The following is a 7,504-nucleotide window of genomic DNA, read 5'->3' as shown; positions in this document are numbered from 1 at the left end:
TGGAGCATTCACCACTTCTGGAGTCAGGTTCCACTGGTTAATTGTTCTAACTGTCAGGAAGTTTCCCCTTTGTTCTAGGTTGCTTCTCTCCTTGATTAGTTTCCATCCGTTGCTTCTTGTCCTGCCCTCAGGCGCTTTGGAGAATAGCTTGACTCCCTCTTCTTTGTGGCAGCCCCTTTGTGGCAGATATTGGAACACTACTATCATGTCCCCCCTCGTCCTTCTCTTCATTAAACTAGACATTAAACTAGACAGCAACCATTCCTTATGTTTTAGCTTCCAGTCCCCTAATCATTTTTGTTGCTCTTCTCTGTACTCTTTCTAGAGTCTCAACATCTTTTTTACATCGTGGTGACCAAAACTGGATGCATTTGGTGATCTTTGGAATAGCTACAGTCCATCTTACTCAGAGGATCGTCCAAAGGGTGAAACTGGAAACTGGAATGGGAAGATCAGTTATGTGAATTCTTTCAGGAAGATGAATATTTGGAGAAAAAGTAAGAGTATGAAAATTAACAGATAAATATGATTAAACTGAGTACAATAAATCTAAGATAAACACATATAAATAACCCTCTGGTAGCAAATAACCTTTACCCTTCCAGGTAAACCAGACAGGATGTGCAAATTATTTTACCATCAGGCTATATTAACAAGAATCTTGCAAATCTGAAAGATTCTCCTGCTGTCTCTTTTTACAGCTTGGTCAATTTAGGGTGGATTTTTCCTAACTTTCTTTCTCTGACTGTTAAGCATCTGTGGGCTCCTCCCTCTTTTATCTGATCATTCCCTAAACAGCATCATTCTCCTGTCACTTAAAGTCATTCCCACATACCATTACATTAGCTTTTTATGTATCCTCTGATTGATATTTCTGTGGTAGCTTCAANAATCTGGCTTGTGTCCAGGAAGTCTCCCAATGCTCTTTAGAAACTCCTCCCACTGACCCATTAACATGGGATGATTGACTAGCTAAACTGCATTTCCCATAATCCATCTCTTAAGGAGACAGCACTTAACCCAATAAGTGCCAGATATTCTAACATACTGATACATGTTCTCTAGTTAGGGTTACATAGAGCTATACGATCCAGAACAGGGAGACTTCTCGGTCCCTTAAGAATCATCTTGGGAAGTCCTGCAAAGCTGATGTTTCATATTACTGAGTGTTTCTATGAAACTGTTGAAAAGGTTTGGAGATAATTGTAACATGTAGTGTGATATTTAGCAGGACTTCATCCCTTTAAGCTCAGGGTTGGTTCTCTCCAGAGTCTGTCCATGTCTCTGCATTGTAAAGGACTAGATGAGGAACAGTAATGGGAAGCTTAATTTTCACGAGGTAAAATTGTTCCTAATTTTTATTGCCATTGGGAAAATATGCCTGACCTGAATACTGAAGTTCTTCAAGGAACAGTCCTTTAAGGCATTTCAAAAAATAGTAGCTCAGTTAAAATGTATCAATCTTGGCTTCAAACTTCAAGTCTCATAATTTTGGTTATTCCAGTCAGTATTCAAGACTCAGGTGAGGGCAGACACTGAAGAAGTTTAGTTTAAGGAAGTATCTTCTCTACAGTAACATTATTGTTATTTATACTCCTGTGCAGGAATGAGTAATACCAATTTCTTTTCTTTCCATAGAGTCTGAATCCTGATATTTTTGTAACCTGGAAAGCTTGGAAGATGCCAGGAAAAATTACAGGTGAGTCATTCAGCTCTTTCATCTAGCTGAGAACTACAGAAAGCAGGAGAAAATCCCTGGGGTACTAATGAAGTCAGAGAAAAACTCTTCATTGAGTCTATGAATAAAACCATTGGTATTTATTCTAAGCAGAAGGACTTCCTGTAAGCAGTGAAATCAGTTGAGGGATTCGGGATGCCGAGCCCTCCAGCTGAGTTTCTTCCTGTTTGGGGACCCTAAATGGGCCAGAAGCCGCCCCAAAGAGGTGGCAATGAAGGAAGGTAGTCCTAGGGATCTAGGAGAGATGGCGGTCTCCCCGATCGGTCCAGGAGAAGCCTTCCAGAAACCAACAGGAGAAAGGCTAGCTAACTCTATTGTCTAGCCCCAGCTGCAAGCAACGGAAGTCAAAAGCTCTACTCTAAGCTGATTGTAAGCAGTGCGTTTGAAATCTGGGTAAGAATATTGATTTTCTCTATCCTACTTATTTTCCTGAAAAGGAGAACTCCCAAGAAGCAAAAATACCTCCGAGAGTGAAAAAGGGAGAGGTTTCCCCTTCACCTTTTGGCTATTGGAAGCAGCAAATATAACCCTTTAAGGCAGGGCTTTTCAACCTTTTCACCCATTGTACCACTTTTAGGATATGGCAACATCCGAGTACCACCAGTCGCCTAGCAAGGTGTCAAAAACTTGATGACAAAAAGGAAAAAAGTGATAAAGTACAGGTACTCCTTGACTTACAACAGTTTGCTTAGTGACTGTTCGAAGTTACAATGGCACTGAAAAAAGTGCCCCCCCAAGCCACAGCCGAGCAAGACACCTGCCTGCCCACCCTGCCGCGCTCTTCTTCCTGTCCGAGGTTTACATTGTTGTGAGCATTTCTGTTGAGGATTGGCAGCGGGGGTGAGGTGGGGGGGTGTTTGGTTTTTATTCCCCCCCCATCTGCTTGGTGGTTGCAGCAGGCTTTGGTCACTTCACATGACCCTGGGACACTGTGACCATCATAAATATAAATCAGTTGCCAAGCATCTGAATGTAAATCACAAGACCCTGGAGATGCTGCAACATTCCAGCTGATCGGTGCTTCTTCTGGGCTCAGAAGTGTCAGGATCAGTGCTGCTTTCCAGCTGATTGGTGCTTCTTCAGGGCTCAGCAGAAGCACCAGGATCAGCGCGGAGCTCCAGCTGGAGCCTGGCACTGATTCTGGCGCTTCCACTGAGCCCTGACAGCCCTGCAGCTCCAGCCATCTCTTGCTCAGGCTTGTGCGGTGCTGCCACCGGTTCAGCTCATTCCCCTCTCCCGCTACCACTTTTCTAGGATGGTCGCATACCACCTGCCAGGTGCCAATGTACCACAGGTGGTACCCGTACCACTGGTTGAAATGCCCTGCTTTAAGGAGGAAAAAGGCTAGAAAGAATTGAAAAATGAGCAAATGCTGACACCTACTGGTGGATGAGGATTATGAAATCTTTGTGGCCTTCAAAGTTTTAATCAACACAGCTGTTCAGATAAAGTGGGATTTACAGAAACAATGTATACTTTACAAGAGGAAATATATGATAAGCTGCAACTTATATAAATTTAATAAATAAATAAATAAACTAATTCAAAGGACAATGATCTTAAACCACAAAGAAATACAGAATAACTTTGAAAGTATAAATCAACTTATCTCCAATTTAATTTTACTCCCAAAAAATCCTCAAGAGGATACAGCAGAGATGACTGAATATAAATCTGAGGATAAAGACTTAATGGACTTCCACAAAATAAAAGAGTATGATTTAATTCAAGTGGAAGAAAAGACAGTTTATATTTCAACACCACAAAGCAAACTTGAGGATGAGAGGAAATACTTGATGGAGAGACAAAAAGTGACAAAAGAAGTGGAGAGAAAAGGAAGGAAAAAGATTCCTAATAAAAAGGAGTGGGCAAATGCCCATGACAAAGACATTGATTTACTTTCTATATCTACAGCAACACCTATGATCGTACAGGAAAACCTTTTGATTCAGCAAAGTACATTGATTAAGAAAAATTCTGGGCAAAGAAAAAAAGATTAAGATGGAAACTAAGAGAATAGATTATGGGACATATCAGAGAAAATACTTAAAAAAGAAGCATGTGTTTGAATATGGTTAAAGAAATAGAACAATTTTGGAATATACCACTTTAAGAGGGATGAAATGTTTTAGATACTTAAATGTGACTGAATTTAAGGAAAGTATATATAAAAAATGTTTTGAATCAGAGTTAATGGATTAGATGACTAGATCTATTGAATGGAATGTCTAAAGATTAAATATATTCTTAACTATGGTTAAAAAGAATAAGAAATCTGAGGAAATAAATACATATTAACCTAGGAGGGATATATATTCTAAGTAGTACATTCTAAGCAGAAGAATCACAATAAGTAAGGCAGGCATGAGTTGAAAAAAGCAAACCTGGATGGACAAAAGTTGATCTGCAACATTTGGAGATCACTGGATTCAAGCTAAAATTAGGGAGAACTAGTAAGAGAACTAGTTAGCAGTAGGACTGTTTTCTTCAGCCACCCTTGATTCTTATGGTAAGAACTGTATTGGAACTAAATACTCTAAATCTGATGAACCAGAAAGAGCACAGGAGAGGACCATTCCCAGATGACCTTCTAAGCTGGAGAGAGCCTCATTACATCAGAGACTTTCATATCTGGGATTCTGTATGGAATGTCAATTTCAGATAGAATTCAGCAACATATATATATCTGCTTGTGCAAAAGCAAGGAGGTCTTCCAATGTGCACCACAAAAGCAGTAGGAATGCACCAGGTCTAACGCCCATTTTTCTTTTCCTATGACATGACCACGACCCCCTAAAATAATCACCTGAAATTTTGCAAGATGATAAACTCTTATGAGATATTTTGCAGTTGCTTTGAGTTCTGCCTGTGAATGTTCAGCAGTGCAGAATTTGCAGTTCTTGTGAGGTTTCAGCTACTGAAAACATTTCTTTAAATTGTCTGACTGGGAAAGATAGGGAGCCCTGGTTGGGTATTGGGGGCAGTGTCTTCCCAAGAGCAAAACTAGACCGTATCTCTATTTATGGTTATAAATGGGGTCTTCTGCCTTCCTTTAGGGGCAGAAGAAGATCCTGGATGTTGTGATCATTTGACTCCTGTGGTGATAACTGAAATTGCTCTTGGAAGCTCTGATGCAAAGAATGCAAGAAATGCTGGTAAAAACAAAGGTAGTCACCTGCCTGGAGCCCTTTGTGATCTTTGATTGGGGGAGTAATGCAACAAAATGGGTGGAACTGGACCAGATCTATGTAAAAACCAGAATCCTTTATCTTTTCCCCCTGGTTTTGAGGAAAGGAAGTTGAGGCTGTTCCTCTTTTTGAAAAGGAAAAATTCACACAAAGTCAACTTTAGGGCCAACCACTGGTGGGATTCAAATACCTGAACAACCAGTTCTCTTATTGGATGCAGGCCTGGGCCTCTTGAGGCCTAGAACGGACTTCCGGAAGTGGCATTCACGCACTTCCAGTGGGACGTTCTAGGCCTGGGAGGCCTCCTCCAGGCCTCCCAGGCCTAGAACGGACTTCCAGAAGTGGCATCCACACACTTCTGGCGGGCCGTTGAGGCCTCCCAGGCCTAGACTGGACTTCCAGAAGCAATGTGCATTCAGCCGGTTCTCTGAACTCAGCAAAAATTTAGCTACCAGTTCTGCCGAACCGATGCAAACTGGCTGAATCCCACCACTGGGGCCAACACTGTAGCTTTGGTAAGTTTCCCATGTCAGCTCAGTGGGCATTTCCCATTTTCAGGGCAGAAAGCCTGCTATTGACTTTTGGCCATTGGGGTTGGAGAGAGAAGTCCAGATCAAGGGGGGGGGGGGGGGAATTGATGTTGATACTTTTGTCTCAGAGAACAAGATTTTGTTCATTGCTTAATGCTGTTGGGGAAGATGAGGAGGTTGGGATGCCATGCTCTATTTTTCGTGATGCTTTTCTGCATAAAGTGGTTTCTAAATATTCCTTCAAGTGTCTGTACTTCTTCCTTCCTTCCTTCCCTCCTCCTCAGTGGTTTCCCATAACAAACTTTTGTTGTTGTACAGCTGAGGTTTCCGTTTCTTTAGAAGAACTTTGCAGAGGGCAAGCACTTTTGCAGAGAAGGTTTTTCCGATACTTTTTTCTGGGACATTTATACCAACTTTTAGCAAGGCAAAATACAGATGCACTTAATTCCAAATATGTTACATATTTGCAAGAATTTCAAGGATGCCACCATTGCTGGGAAACCCCTTAAGGAGGGCCTTCAAGGCAGAGCTGGGGCCTATAAACGTCACTGTGCATTAGCCAAAGGAAGTGAGGAATATCTGCGTTGTCCCACATTGTCTTATGGAAAAATACTTGGCAGTTATGGAAAAGTTACTTGAGTTGTATTTTGGGGTATTACATTTTTGGACTTGGACACTCTCCCAAGGGTTGCCAGCTGTTCTTTCTGGCAGGGCTGTGGGATTCAGGTTAACTTTATGTCTCCCACAACTTTGAGAAGGATGGAGGATCTTAGCCACTCCCAGATCCACTTGGATCTGTTTTTTTTTATTTATTTTATTTATTTTATTTATAATTTAATTTATATCCCGCCCTTCTCCTTACGGACTAAGGGCGGCTAACAACCAAATAAAACACTAATCCCCAAAAACTACAATTTAAAAACATAAGTAAAAACAAATATTAGTAATTTGATCAAGTTAATTTAAAAATTGCTTTAAAACCCCATTAAAATTTTCCCCTAGGCCAGTCCTGCAAGTTGGAATAGCCATGTCTTAAGGGCATGGCTTTTGGAGGAAGAAACCCGAAGGCCACACACAACAGACACCAAGGGTGTATTCCTGGGCTCCTTGGAGTCACGCTAACTGCCACCTTGTATATTTCCTTGGGAACGGAGAGGAAGGGAGGGAGATGAGGGTTATTCAGGGTTTGTTTATGGCCGGATCAGCTGCTGTGAGTCAGACAAAAACTTTTAATTGCCAATACAGATTTTTCAGACTAAAAGCTGTCCAAATATTTTGAACTTCCTTTCCCAAATTCCCCTGCATTACAGTTTCAAGGGCCAGGTGGAACACACAAAGCTGAATGAAGACACAGAACACAAAAACTGTTCATATAAATTACAGCCAACTGTTTGGGTAAATGTGCAATCTCTGGCGTTAAGAGTAGCTGATCTTTTCCCTTTGTCTGCCTGTCTGTCTCTCTCTGCCTGTCTTAGTGTGCCATAATGCCTGCCTGTCCTACATAGTGTGACTACAACCTGAGCAGCTTACAAGACAACAAAAACAAAAAAAATCAAAATAATCACAATAAAATCTTGAACTTCATCTCTTCATATTTCCTGTCTGTTTTTCAGCTCTTGTACCTAAGTGCATTTCAGAGAAAAAATTCATTATAGGAGCTATTATTCTGGTCGTTGTTTTGATTATCGTTATAATTTCACTGGCTGGTAAGTAATGAGAAATTTCCATTTAACTTTGTCCATAGTTATTGTTATCGTTTACTTCAAGATCACCACATGCATTTAAACCACAGAACAATTTGGAAGGAGGTAACAGCAACTGTGTGTATGTTTGTCAAAAAAGTAAAAATGCTTGTGGCAGTGCAATTGAAGCTAGGATTTTTGCAGGTGTATCAACTGTTTCCTGCAGATCCACAAAGAAAAGAATTTTATTGCACTGCTGTGATTGCCATCTTTTTTGACACTCTCACAAAAGCTCCAGGAAGGAAGGATTATTATATGAAAGGCAGGACAAGCACAATGCAGATGGGGGGGGGGGGGGGCAGAAGA

At 41.1% G+C, this 7,504-nt stretch overlaps 1 long non-coding RNA gene across 1 annotated transcript; it reads left to right on the top strand.

The window, feature by feature from the left end:
- Nucleotides 1-362: 362 nt before the first annotated feature.
- LOC107298525 lies at nucleotides 363-7,160 on the top strand. The gene is made up of 4 exons (XR_001549158.1): nucleotides 363-497; nucleotides 1,639-1,699; nucleotides 4,795-4,905; nucleotides 7,070-7,160. It is a non-coding gene; the product is annotated as an uncharacterized LOC107298525 (long non-coding RNA).
- Nucleotides 7,161-7,504: the final 344 nt, after the last annotated feature.

This window comes from Protobothrops mucrosquamatus, unplaced genomic scaffold (assembly GCF_001527695.2).
Source record: "Protobothrops mucrosquamatus isolate PMUCROS unplaced genomic scaffold, P.Mucros_1.0 scaffold4055, whole genome shotgun sequence".
NCBI classification, from domain to species: domain Eukaryota; kingdom Metazoa; phylum Chordata; class Lepidosauria; order Squamata; family Viperidae; genus Protobothrops; species Protobothrops mucrosquamatus.
The sequence above is the reverse complement of the archived record's forward strand: the minus strand, read 5'-3'. Positions and strand labels throughout refer to the sequence as shown.